A 14,802-nucleotide genomic window follows, 5' to 3' on the forward strand; every position below is an offset into this window, starting at 1 on the left:
CCAGTATACATAAAACTACAACATAATGCTAAGATAAAGATGAATGTCAGAAATACAGAATCCTATATTCATTACCTGCATAGTCAATATTTTTACTAGATCAATTTTTGCACAATTAATGTACACATGTTTATCTTTTTTTTCTATTACTTTTTTTTTAAATTTATTTATTTATTAAAGATTTCTGTCTCTTCCCCGCCACCGCCTCCCATTTCCCTCCCCCTCCCCCAATTAAGTCTCCCCCCAGCCCGAAAAGCAATCAGGGTTCCCTGTCCTGTGGGAAGTCCAAGGAACCCCCACCTCTATCCAGGTCTAGTAAGTTGAGCATCCAACCTGCCTAGGCTCCCACAAAGCCAGTGCGTGCAGTAGGATCAGAAACCCATTGCCATTGTTCTTGAGTTCTCAGTAGTCCTCATTGTCCGCTATGTTCAGAGTCCGGTTTTATCCCAGGCTTTTCCAGACCCAGGCCAGCTGGCCTTGGTGAGTTCCCAATAGAACATCCCCATTGTTTCAGTGTGTGGGTGCACCCCTCGCGGTCCTGAGTTCCATGCTCGTGCTCTCTCTCCTTCTGCTCCTGATTTGGACCTTGAGATTTCAGTCCTGTGCTCCAATTTGGGTCTCTGTCTCTGTCTCCTTTCATCGCTTGCTGAAGGTTAATATTCAGGAGGATGCCTATATATTTTTCTTTGGGTTCTCCTTATTTAGCTTCTCTAGGATCACTAATTATAAGCTCAATGTCCTTGGTTTATGGCTAGAAACCAAATATGAGTGAGTACATCCCATGTTCCTCTTTTTGGGTCTGGCTTACCTCACTCAGGATAGTGTTTTCTATTTCGATCCATTTGTATGCAAAATTCATGAAGTCCTTGTTTTTTATTGCTGAGTAGTACTCTAATATGTATAAATTCCATACTTTCTTCATCCATTCTTCCATTGAAGGGCCTCTAGGTTGTTTCCAGGTTCTGGCTAGAACAAACAATGCTGCTATGAACATTGTAGAGCATATACTTTTGTTGTATGATAAGGCCTCTCTTGGGTATATTCCCAAGAGTGGTATTGCTGGGTCCAAGGGTAAGTTGATCCCGAATTTCCTGAGAAACCGCCATACTGCCTTCCAAAGTGGTTGCACAAGTTTGCATTCCCACCAGCAATGGATGAGTGTACCCCTTTCTCCACAACCTCTCCAACAAAGGCTGTCATTGGTATTTTTGATTTTAGCCATTCTGACAGGTTTAAGATGGTATCTTAAAGTTGTCTTGATTTGCATTTCCCTGAACGCTAAGGAAGTTGAGCATGACCTTAAGTGTCTTTTGGCCATTTGAAGTTCTTCTGTTGAGAATTCTCTGTTCAGCTCAATGCCCCATTTTATAATTGGGTTGATTAGCCTTTTACGGTTTAGTTTCTTGAGTTCTTTATATATTTTGGAGATCAGACCTTTGTCAGTTGCGGGGTTGGTGAAGATCTTCTCCCAGTTGGTGGGTTGCCTTTGTGTCTTAGTGACAGTGTCCTTTGCTTTACAGAAGCTTCTCAGTCTCAGGAGGTCCCATTTATTCAATGAGGTCCTTAATGTCTGTGCTGCTGGGGTTATACGTAAGAAGTGGTCTCCTGTGCCCATGTGTTGTAGAGTACTTCCCATTTTCTCTTCTATCAGGTTCACTGTGTTCAAACTGATATTGAGGTCTTTAATCCATTTGGACTTGAGTTTTGTGCATGGTGATAGATATGGATCTATTTTCATTCTTCTACAGGTTGACATCCAGTTTTGCCAGCACAATTTGTTGAAGATGCTCTCTTTTTTCCATTGTATACTTTTAGCTCCTTTATCGAAAATCAGGTGTTCATAGGTTTGTGGATTAATGTCAGGGTCTTCTATTCGATTCCATTGGTCGACTTCTCTGTTTTTATGCCAATACCAAGCTGTTTTCAATACTGTAGACACATGTTTATCTTAAGAATGTTATTTTTATTTAAAACTTTTAGTGTTTTCCTTATCTTTTAAAAATTTATTTATTTATATTTTCCTAGCCCCATCACAATTTCTCCTCCCTCCCTCTTCTCTACCCAGTCCCTTCCCCCAAATTCTCATCCTCCCCATCTGCTTCTCCTTTCTGTCCAGGAAAAGGCAGACTTACCATAAATATCAGCTGGCTATAGCATATCTAGTTGCCATAAGACTAGGCCTCTCCTCTCCTATCAAGGCTGTACAACACAACCCTGTAGGAGAAAAGGGTCCCAAACCAGGTAACAGAATCAGAGACAGCTCCAGCTCCCACTGTTAGGAGTCCCACAAAGTGACAAACAATACAACAGTGACATATGTACATGTACACAGGGCCCAAGTGAATCCCAAGCAAGTTCTTTAGTTAACAATTTAGTTTCTGTGAGCTCTTATGAACCCAAGTTACTTGATTCTGTGGATTTTCTTACGGTTTCCCTGACTTGTCTGGTTCCCACAATCATTCCTCTCCCTTTTTCAGAGGATTCCTTGAAGTTTGCCACCTACCTGCTCCAAGATTTTTAAGTTGGTCAGCTGACACAGGTTTCAAAAGTGTTTTATTTGTCTGTCTGTTAGAATATTGTAGCCACAGTATGATTGTTTTATATCCATGTGATTTTGTGAGTGCATTTTCATACTATGCTTGCTTTATGTCTTTGTGTGTATGTGTGTTTAATTTTACAGTATGCTTGTTTTATTTCTCTGTGTATATGTGTGCGTTTTATAAGATCTGTAAAACTTATAACTCCAGATTACAACAGCTCTAGAAAAATACAAACACATGGGTAACCCCCATTTTTACCCTACCACCATCTTGGGTAAGAGTACCCACCTTTGCTAGTACTTTTTGACTTATTAAAATATTCCTTTTAGCCTTCTTACATTTACTAGCATTAATAAGCTGTAACTAATTGGGTAAAATACATGTCCATAATAGGTATTTGTACCCAATTTTCAAGATCCTTTATAGATCTGAGAGTATGGCATTAACAAAAGAGCTTGTAACACAGAGACATACCATCTCTTGCAGTATCCTACTGCTCCTCCAAGAAGATACATGGTTGCAAAGGATCTTCTGCCTAAGGCTTGCCTCTGGGTATGACAAAGCCACCTAAAGAGCAAAAAGTGGCTTTCAACCTCTTCAACTTCCTGGATGCCACCCAGAGAATCTATCTCATCCTGCCAAGACAGGTAGAATAAATCTTCCTCCACAGGAAAGTCTTTGGGCCACTTGTACTCAGCAGTTAATGACAAGCACTGCTTCTTTGCTTCTTTGTTGGTGTTCTCCAAGGACTAAGGAGAGACTTGGGATTGCCTGCATAGCAAAAAAAGAAAAAAAACTGTCTTTTTTCTACCCATTTATCCTCCTTAGATCAGTCTAATAGCATTTGTTGACTTAAGGTTCTGATAGCTCATTACTTCATTTTTTAAGTTTCCTGCTTAAAAAAAAACAGACAGATGTTCCTCTTTAACAGGCTTCAGGTATATCTTTAGAAGTTTAGACTTTCCAATTCCCTCTAATTGTCTTCTAAAATGTTCATCCCTTTTAACCTAAAGCAATAGCCTTTTGCTATGACATGTAAATCTGTTCCAGTTCTCTTACAGATACCTGCAGGTTCCTGAAAGAGTTCTGCTGCGTTATCAAGAAATCTGATCAGTTTCTAGAGTGGCCCTATCTATTTTTAAGCAGATTTTACAGGTCACTCCTGCTGTCTGGGCCAAGACCAAGTTACAAAGTGCTCTCTAGACAATGCCAACACCTACACCAGCTCCTGGGACTTCACCATCGATACCAACTCTCCTGGATCAAGGACACCTACCAACTAAAAGCTGGTTTGATCTGTTCTTGTGTCCCACTTATACATCCGAGCCTCACCTGTACAACCAGGGCACTTCTCTGTCCCGTTCTTTCTGACAGTTAATGACTCTTCCCATGACTAGCCCATTCATAGAGCCAATAATAACAATATATTTTTTTTCTCTTAGCCACCTGCCTTCTCATCTCCCTCAAGAAACACCTGCCTGAGTTCTCCAGTATGACAGTAAACCAAATGCTGCTAGAGCCACAACTATTGCTAAGTGTTAGCCCGCTAGACCCAAGGTCTCCTCTCTCCCATGTCACTCCACACCCGCAGAAAGCAGCCAGAATTGATCAGGTACCCCTTTATCCAAGGAGTCTAAAATGTTTGGTTGAGGGGCTTCATTTCAGCTTGCTGGCACCCCTTTATCTAAAAGCCTGGAATGTTTGGTCAAAAGCATTACCTCAGCTCCTTAACACCCCTTTATACAAAAAGTCTGGATTGTTTGGCTGGGAGCTTCACCCCAGCTCCTGGCATAAGTTCCCTTCCATTGAAAGTTGCCTTAGTCCAAACTCTACCTCTGAGAAAGCCCGCCAAATGGTGACCCTTTCCCAGGCAAGGTTGGGACCACTCCCACAGGCTATTTAAACTGACCCCCCAGAGAATCAACACATGGTCTCCGGGTTTTGGGTGGTCTCCCCTTTCTCTCTTCCCCTCTCCATGTTTTCTCCAGGGCCACCCAGTATTGCATTAAATATGGGCATCTTTAATTTATTTTGATTTGGTCTTATAGGAATTCTTTGTATCAGCAGAGAAGTTTGTCTAAGAGAAAATACCTAACACCCATTCCTTACCCCTTAGGCCCCTGGGACGCCTGTCCCCACCTGTGCTGTATGTTTTTTGAACTTTGTCTGCTGGCATTCTGTGAATACCTTGTATTTTTGCCATGAAAGAAGAAAAAAGATTGATAATTACTTTCAGCTTGGCAGTCTTCATTTACAGCTCAACACATACATTAAATGGTAAAGGTCTAATTCGTGTTTTTGGAATTGTCCTTTAAAAATTTATTGTGTTTCTAATATGTACATGTAGCTGTGGGTGTGTCACCATAGGATTGTGGGTATTCATGTTTGTGTGTGAATTTAGAGGGCAGAAATTAACATCTGGTTTCTTTCTTTAATCACTCTTCTTGAGACAGAGTGTCTCACTGAACCTACAGCATCTAGATTGGCTGGACTGAGAGGCCAATGAGCTCCAGGCATCTGCCTGTCTTGGCTTCCCCAACAGTAGAATCACAGGCATATACTACCATAGTCAGTTTTATGTGGGTTCTGGGGATTCCAACTTGGGGCTTTATGCTTGTATAGAGGGTATTTTATGGATTAAGTTATCTCCCCTGCTCCAAGTTTAGTAATTTTAAAGTTAATTGTTTACTCAAAGTATAACTCAGCAGGGCCATTTTCATTTTATTAGTTGAAAAGAATAAATGTTTGCCTTTATAAAAAATGTTCCTATGTAAATGATCACAGCACTTGTAAATGTAATAGACTAAAACTGGAAGTGACACTAATATGCAGACATCATCATTAGGTATTCCATTTGAGGTCAGGGACATGTGGCAGCTACATGAACAGTTCATATAATCCATTGCAGGAACGTTCTGTGTTCTGGAGAAATGATTTACTCAGGGTAATTGTGTCTACTCCATTACTCAGGTTGACTGATATGACACCTATGTAGGCACACAGACCCGATGATAAGAAGTCCTTAAACTTGATTTGATGCTCTGTAGTCATCAAGTTTTAAATTCTTACTGATTTTATTGTTGAATGTGTTGTATGTAAATCGTAAAATTGTGGAACATACATGTGAGCAGTAAAAACATTCAAGAAGCTTTCTACTATTAAGTAAAGTGAAAAACTATGGGATTAGGTGTACACAAGAAACACAATGGAATAATGATGGCAAATACTAGGTTACCTTGGTTTCCCTCTCCCTTCCTTTTTTGTTGTTTTGTGAATGTTAAAGAATTAGAAATTCTTCACTCTGCTGACTCCAGAAGACCAGAGTCACTTTTTTTTTTGCTTTGTTTTCTTTCAATAATCCTTTAGATTCAAGACTTTCTTTTAATTTTAGTTTTATCAGCAAACATAGTACATGTGAAGGTTCTGGTCTACTGCTGCCTAGTGTAAGAGCCCACCCTAAAAAATGGCCTCCCACAATTTTTGATTACCATCTTAAAAAGGAATTGTATCATACATTGCATAGTTTTAGTGATTTTTATTTATCCTGCTTAAGCCCTAATATTTTCATTTTAAATCATCATTTTGAATAATAAAAGACAAATGTCAACATGTATCTTAAGGTTTTATCTTTCAGTGTTTATTTACTTAGAATGACAGTGGGGAATCAAATAGCATGAGAAATCAACCAAAGAATAGAAAAAATATTTCATATGTTTGATGGCAAATTTTTCTATGTATTTTAAACAAGGACTATATGTGGTGATTTCACAGTGGGTCCTGATAATTGTGGCACTAACTCTAAATGTGGGAAACTTGTTTGTTTGTTTGTTTATTTTGATGGGGACTTGCATTGTCTACAATTGGCTCCACTGCCATATGTAACAAAGGATGGCATTGAGTTCCTGGACTGCCTGCCTCATTGTGTATGTTGGGATTCTACCATCATGCCCAGTTAATTTAAAAAAAGAAGCTTAATAAACATTTCTCTAGTCCTCCTAAATTGTGTAGCACCATAATTTCTGATAAACTTCTTTTCTCTAATACTATGGTTACATATTTTATTAATTAAGAACACTGAATAATATTAAAAGGAAATATGTTGTATTATTTTGTACTTTAAGATAGAAAAAATTTTGTACCAAAATGATGTAAAAGTTTTCATTATTAGTTTTCTAAAAGATGAAGAAAACATATTCTAGCTATTAATTGAATTAGACTTAATTTTTTCCACAATAATCATAATGCCCTTAAATCAATAGAATTTCAGTTATGAAGACACATAATTATATTTTTAATGATATAAGAGCAATACCTTCTAAATTCATTTGTCTGTGACTTTTATAATATTGCTATTTATAAATTTAGTATGTCATCTTTTCCTACATCATTTAAATTTCCTATTATGATGATACTGAAGTGCTTATATTGTTTATTTTTTTGTTTATTATTTTTAGTTGTTGAAAAAAAATTTCTGCCTTTTCCCCATTTCCCATTTCCCTCCCCCTCCTCCCCCACATTGCCCCTTCCCCCCACTCCCCTCCCACTCCCCCCCACTCCATTCCCCCTCCCTCTCAAGAATGAAGAGCAGTCCAGATTCCCTGCCCTGCGGGAAGTCCAAGGTCCACTTCTATCCAAGTCCAGGAGGGTGAGCATCCAAACAGGCTAGGCTCTCACAAAGCCAGTTTATGTATTAGGATCAAAACCTAGTGCCATTGCCCTTGGCTTCTCATCAGCCTTCATTGTCCGCCATGTTCAGAAAGTTCGGTTTCATCCCATGCTTATCCAGTCCCAGTCCCGCTGGCCTTGGTGAGCTCCCAATAGATCAGTTCCACTGTCATAGTGGATGGGTGCACCCCTCGTGGTCCTGACTTCCTTGCTCATGTTCTCCCTCCTTCTGTTCCTCATTTGGATCTCAGGAGCACCGGACTGAAGTGCTTATATTTTTTTAAACAGTTTCTTTGAAATTGCCTTTGACTTCAGAGATATTCCCAAGAAGAGTCAGTAGTGAAAATCATGGAACACTGGGTCATATTTTATTATAAAAAGTTAACAGAAGAACTTTATGAATATTAATAATCTAATGTCTGCATAGTGATAATAACAATACTTTAATCTATAAAACACAACAATAAAAGCAAAATCATTTCAAATAGTCTCATTTTTCTGCAAGTCTTTAAGAAACACTGGCTTCTGATAACATTTATTCAGATTATTTCTTAAGATTGGCTAGCAAAATGACACCCAAGTTAATTTGTAAGTTGTCCTAAGATGAATAAATATTTATGTTTGCTGTCATTAGTAGAAATTCAAAGTATCTAGAAAACATAATCTAACAAATAATAAGAGGAATAATGAATCAGTCATATATTTTCCATTGTGATTGCTTTGAAAGTTTATTTTTCTGTCTCTGTTAAAAACTTTAAAATCTATTTTATGGCGAATTGGCCTCTTTTAGACACCAACTTACTGTGAGCTGCCTTCACTTAAATTATTTATACTCAGTATAACAACATTGCTGAGGTTCTTGTATTTTAACATCTTAGAAATGCTTTAACTTGAGATATGTTCCCTAGAGGATCCAGTAGTGAAAACAGTAAGCTGGTACATAAGAATTAAGTAATTACAAAAAATTGCACATATCATGAAGGAAAATTATTGCACTTTCGGAATTTTTGTGCTTCTAAGGTCTATGAGCCTTTCTCTTATAAACTAAAATTTCATTCTCCCCAGATTTTCTAAGATTTGTCTTTTGTTTTGAGTTGTAATTTAAAAATTTAAAAGTTTAAAAAATGTATTATTGTTAAGTGTGTAAGTTTTAAACCATATAACTTATAAATACATATAACAAATTATATCTCAAAACTATGCAAATATATTTGCAATATATACAAATGTTTTTAATACTTTCATTCTTCTGTCATTAATAATTTTGAATTCTTTTTATATAAAAAATATAGTAATCACACATAAAATACCTAAGATTTCAAAACTCATATCTGAGCTGGACATGGTAGCCAAAACCTATAATCCTAGTACTCAGGGTGCAAAAGCAAAAGGATTACTATGAATTCTATGAATTCAAATCGAGTTCATGTTACATTGTAAGACGGCCTTGGGACAAACAAAATCATTAAATTGTACAGAAACCATCAAAAATACATGCCATAAAACTTTAGTCTATTCTTGAAACATATCAACACCTTAAACATGCACAATGCAAATAGAAATAATATATTTATATTACATATGCAGTGTTCTCTTTGGAAAACATATCAGTGAAATTATGAATTATATTAGAACTACTGTAAGTGGACAACAACTTCAGTCTTGTTTTTATGACCATAGGAAAGTTATTTACAGCTCTATTTCCTTTTCTTTGTTGGAATTCCTTAATTTATGGTGTGTAAGAAAATTGTGTGCATGTTTGAGAATTAACATTTCCCTGATTAGGAAAATGCATTGCTCCTGAAAAAAAAAGAGAAAGGAAATTGGAGAAAAATATGGATGAAGAGATTAAAAGGAAGAGGAGGAAGAGGAGGAAGAGAGGAAAGAATTTATTCTTCATAATGAACTTTCAAGGTTATGTAACTTTTTAGTTCTCTTCCACCTGGAGAGCTATTTTGTATTCCTCACAAGTCAGAATCCCATTCTCTTTTGATTACACAGTTCCCTGTTTAATAGCTACCAATTTAACATTACTTGGGAGGTTATTAAAGCTTGAAAGACTTTTCTATTTCCTAGCAGTCTTATATAGTTACTGAAAAGAAATAAACTGCAAAAATGTACCTAGAATTATTTCTAATCTTTAGAAATATAAAGGTACCTATGAGTTGTGGTTTGAAAATAATATGGATATGAAAGTTTGGATAAAAATAATTCAGAATACTATAATTAAATCACTTTAGCTTTAGGAGTATTTTCTTTATACAAAACAGATGATGCATAAAGTGTAATACAAGCTCTCTTAGAGTTTTGTATACAGAGTTGTTATCTAGGGGTAAGTTGTTACAGCATATCTATGTAAGCTGGACATTTTGTATAGTTGAAATTCTATAAACTTTAAGTAGCAATCATTTATTTCCTGCGCAGGTCTCTGAGCATCCTTCTTTTAATTTCTTTTGTGGATTCTACTACTTTGGATGGATTACAGAAATTATGTAATGTTTGTCCTATGTGATTGGCCTATTTAATTTAGAACAATTTCCTCAAATTTTCTCCATGCTGCATTGCAGTGTGATTTTTCTTGTTTGGTATAAATGTGTTGGTGTTTCATTAAGGAATGTTAAAAATGTTACTTCCACTTGAGTTGATTTAACTAAGACTGAGTCCAAATTTGAACTCACATCTCCTAAGTCTTCTGTCTGACTGGGATGACTGAAACTTATAGCTTTAAAGCCTATTTGGAATCTGTCTTTTGTATGTGTCTATCAGTCCCTCCCTATTGCCTGTGTGTAGAACTGTGTTTGTGTGTGTGCCTGGTGTGTGTGTGTGTGTTATTTGTCTTACAGGTTCTTTTTTATTTTTCAAGACAGGGTTTCTCTGTGAACTGCCCTAACTGTTCTGTAACTAGTTCTGTAGATCAGGCTGGCTTTCAAATTACAGAAGTCTACCTGCCTCTGCCTCTTGAGTGCTGGGATTAAAAACTGCCTTCTGGCTTGCCTCTTCTTAAGAAAGAAATTTATTTGTTGAAGAGTACAGAAACACTGTATGGGAAAGAAGTAAAGAATACTTAAGAAACCTTTGAATTTCACAAAGGAAAAAGTTACTTTAATAACACTGACTAAAAACAGTATTGAAAAGTTCAGACATTATCAACCTATATGCTGCTGCTTCCAACATTTATGCAGCATCTGTTTTTAAGGTAATTTGACCTGTTAGCTCATTTCAACAAATGATTTCAAAAACACACTCATATATAATGTATATTACCCCAGGTTAGGAGCACAGAAAAGTACATAATTGAAGATTAAAGATACGAATTTAATTTAGCTTATAAGCTGATCGCATGAAAAATCTAAGACAAGTAAGGTTTGTTACAGTGTTCTCTAAAAGGCAGGTTAAACAGGCTGAATAATGGTAGCTTGAAGTTAGCATAAGGGTTAGGATTAGAGTTTGGTCTAGCAAATTTAGATCAAGATATACTTTTAGAAAATAAATCACCACAGATAAATATGGCAAGCATATTGCAAACACCTGAAAATCCAGCATTCAGAGGCTGGAAAATATTGAGAGTTTGAGGCTATTCTACAATCCGTTTTTTATAACCCCACTTATTTTCTTCTATATATTTGAGTATCTTTTAAATGACAATTCCAATGTCATTTTAAAAGTAATTTTTCATTACTAAACAAGTTAACAGATTTTCTTAAGTAGTCATGTTTACTATTTGTGAATCACCCAGGCAGTGGTGGTGCATGACTTTAATCCCAACTCTTGGGAGGCAGAGGCAAGCAGAGCTCTGAATTTGAGGCCAGCCTGGTCTACACAGTGAGTTCCAAGACACAGAAATTGAAAAAAGAAAAAAGAATAAATACATGTATGTATCCTTCTGATATATTTACATAATCTATAAACATCTTCTTTACCTATTAGGTAAAGGTTCCCTATTAGGTATCCTAATAGTATTAAAGGTACTATGGATGCTGTTATTACCACTGACCACCTAGCCTTTTATGATGATAAAACTAAGTTTTATGATGATAAAATTTTATAATGATAAATCCAGACCCTAACATGTGGATATTCATTCCTAAAAGTAGAGGCCACTGCCCCTAGGGCCCCCCCCCATTAGGTGGGCACCTGGTAAGCTGGTATGAGTAGACCAGAGGCCATTACCTGAACTTAAACTTAAGATGCTGACGGAAATCACCAGAAATCTGCTTAAAGAAGGACAGATAAAGCCCTCAAAGAGCCCCTGAAACAGCACTATGTTTGTGATATTAAGCCTAATGGGACTATGAGAATGCTCCAGGACTTACAAGCAATCAATGTTAGTATTGATCTAAAAGGGGCCCTTTTAAGGGGTTCTCCTTGAGTTCCAGCAATCCCCTCCCAGTTTCACCTCACTGTAATTGATCTAAAGAACTGCTTCTTCTCATTTCCTCTTCATGAGGAGGATTGAGAAAAGTTTGCCTTTTCCATTCCTACAGTTAATTTTTCTCAACCTGATGAGAGATACGAAAGATACTGGGGGAAATGAACTTGGTAAAGCCCTGGTTGCCTGTAGAGACTGGGAGACTAGTTGTTTTATATGATCTCCTAAAAGAGATACAACCTTATAAGATCATTTCCTTGCCCCCTGAGGATCAACAGGCACACAGTGAATTTGTCAACGAGCTCCATCAGGCTTGTTTGGTGAGATATAATCCTAACATTCCAGTCCAAGGCTGGTAATATTAGGGAAAAAGACCATGCTGGCTGCCATTGTACAGCAGTCACAACCATTAGAATGGGTACATACCACCCTGGGAGGCACTCCCAGAGTATACTCTCTGGTTGATCAAATAGCTGATATGATGATAAAAATCAGGAACGCGTTCTTCAAACATTATGGAAAAGATCCCTCTAAGTTAATAATTCCATTCAAAATTAAGGATTTAGAATGTGCGGCCACACATTGTTCTTGATTGAGCCTCACTCTGGAGGGATTTCTGGAGACCCTGGACACCTACTTTGGGGAGTCCTGGTTAGTGAAACTATATCACAAACTACACTGGAGTCTTTTCTTGTAGGCCCTGACCCAAGCATTCCGTTCGTACAGATGGAAGGAAGAATGGGCTGCCTTTTTAGTTTTTCCTGCAGAGGGGACCAAGACAAAAATTACCAAAATTCTCCCTTGTGGAAGATCAACTCAATATAAGGAAATGATGGCCATATGTATTGCCCTACAAGAGGTCCCAGAACCCTGCAACCTCTACTCAGACAGCTCTTATGAGGTGAACCTACCCACACTTACCTTCTGCCTATACCAGATTGGATGCTAGTTCTATTTCTGCCTTGATGATACAACTCTGGTCACTCTTAGAAGACAGATAAAAATCCATAAATATTCAACACCTCAGAGGCACCAAAACCTCCCTGGCCTTATTTCCTAAGGGAATGTTGCTGTGGATGCTGCAGCTTCAGGGGTCTGTCTCATTGAGGTCTCAACTCTGCCCATACACAATGCTACTTAAATGCATGACTTAACTCATGTCTACTGGAGAGGACTCAAATGCATATACCCCCAGATTCCTTCAACAAAATTAAAGAGAATTGTTCATACACGTAAGACTTGCCACCAGTATCTCCAACACCCACTTTACAAGGGCCGGGGGAACATGTTGGGCCAAAATTATCTCAGGGCCTATACCTGGAGGCCTGTAGGACAGAGAAAAGCCTGGCTCAAGTCCAGGGGCCTGTATCTTAAGGACTGGCTTGAGTTTGAGTGAGTCTCAAAGCTATTGAGGAAGAGACAGCAAAATCTAGGTAGACCCTCCCTCCAGCTAGAGGGAGGGCTTGGCTGTTTTTCATTGCTGGAGGGACCCCCACATCATAGGATGTTACTTAACCTATAAAAGCTGATGCTCACAATAATAAACTGAGTTCCTATGCTGACTACCTATTCAGTCTGTTTTGCATTGTTGTGCATTGTGGGACTGCAGAATAGGCAGATAGCACACTCACTTTTCCCTGGGGAATAAGGAGGCTAAGGAGGTCTAGCAAGTAAAATGGTATTTCACTTTAGAATTTTTTTTTTTTTAGTTTATATGCATTGATGTTTCCCCTGTATGTATGTTTGTATGAGGTTTCAGATAATCTGGAGTCGAAGACAGTTTTAAATTGCAATATGGGTGTTGGAAATTTAACCTGGATCCTTTGGAGTGTAGTCAGTGTTCTTAACTGCTGAACCATCTCTTCGGCCCTTGGTATTTTACTTTTAATAGAGTCTTGTGCATCAATAATGATTCAATATACTATGACTATAATGATGATTTCATTATTTTGTCTGTTTGCTTTGTACTAAGAATAGAATCAAACACCATATTATTTAGAGCAATCTCAGTTATGTTTGCTCTTGAACGTGGAGTAAGCCACTGTTGACACATGGTTAATGCAAAGCCTCCCCGTTACAGAGTAGGGATAAATGTTAGAATGTGTAATTGGATTTCCAGCAGGCTAAGATCGTTAATGTGAAACACACTTGAATAAGCATTGCTGAAAGGTTCTGCACTATTGGGTGTAAATCAAAGGGAAAATGATAGCCAGCAAAGGTAGAAAGGCTGTGAAGGGAAGCAGAAAATAGTTAAAACTGCTTGAGCTGAGAAATCAACCTCGGTAATTAAAAAGAAGGTAGCATCAGCTACAGAATTTCCTAATTTGTGTTCATGTCCTTAGGTTAAGGAAGGAGAAAATTTTCATTTATTTTGTAAATAATGTTTGCCTCTGCACAAAATAAACATAAAGCAAAATCAACAACAGCATATTTTTAACTAAGTTTGTTTCAGTTTTGCTTGCTTTGTCAGTGATCAGTACTTTCTATAAAATTCAAGTATTTTAGTGATAGTATGAATAGATTTTTGTTATTGTACTTGGAGTTGTAATTTGAAGGTACAAAATATTCTAGCTATCCTAAAAATAAATGCTGTATACAATTAACTTCATGAAATACTTTAAACAGCTTTAATGTACTCTAGAACTACAGCGTTTCATATTTTATAATATGGTTTCACCAAAAATTTAATAATTAATATAATATTAAATATTTAGATTGGGGAAAACTTCTGGACAAAGTCTTCAAATATTGTGATATAGATTAAGGAAATATTGTGAAGCAGAAAAATTGGGAAAAGTTATGGAAAGCCAAGACTTCTTATTACAGGGTGACGTTAAAATGTATTCAAAAAACGAAAGGCAATCATTCATGATAATTAAGAGAAAGCCTTTAATTAAATATTGTGGTCAATTTACTGTGGCTTAATGATGGCACTGTGATAATTAACAAAAATAATACTTTGATATAATTTTATAAAATATTTCTGTATGCATATCTTCATATTTCTTCCTTTGCAAAGCATGATGACTCAGGGGATTGAGATAAACAGTAAACCATGTGCTAATGCATGTTCTTCCACATGAACATATGAACTACAGGAACGGTGATTTTCTCAACTATTTCTAACTACAGTATGCCTTTATATTATGAAGATTAAAGCTATGAATGAAAGAAATAGGTAGGAAATTAAGATAGTGTTAGAAGCAGAGCTTTGCTTCAGGAAGCTGA

Source organism: Microtus pennsylvanicus, chromosome 9 (assembly GCF_037038515.1).
Source record: "Microtus pennsylvanicus isolate mMicPen1 chromosome 9, mMicPen1.hap1, whole genome shotgun sequence".
Taxonomy (NCBI): Eukaryota; Metazoa; Chordata; class Mammalia; order Rodentia; family Cricetidae; genus Microtus; species Microtus pennsylvanicus.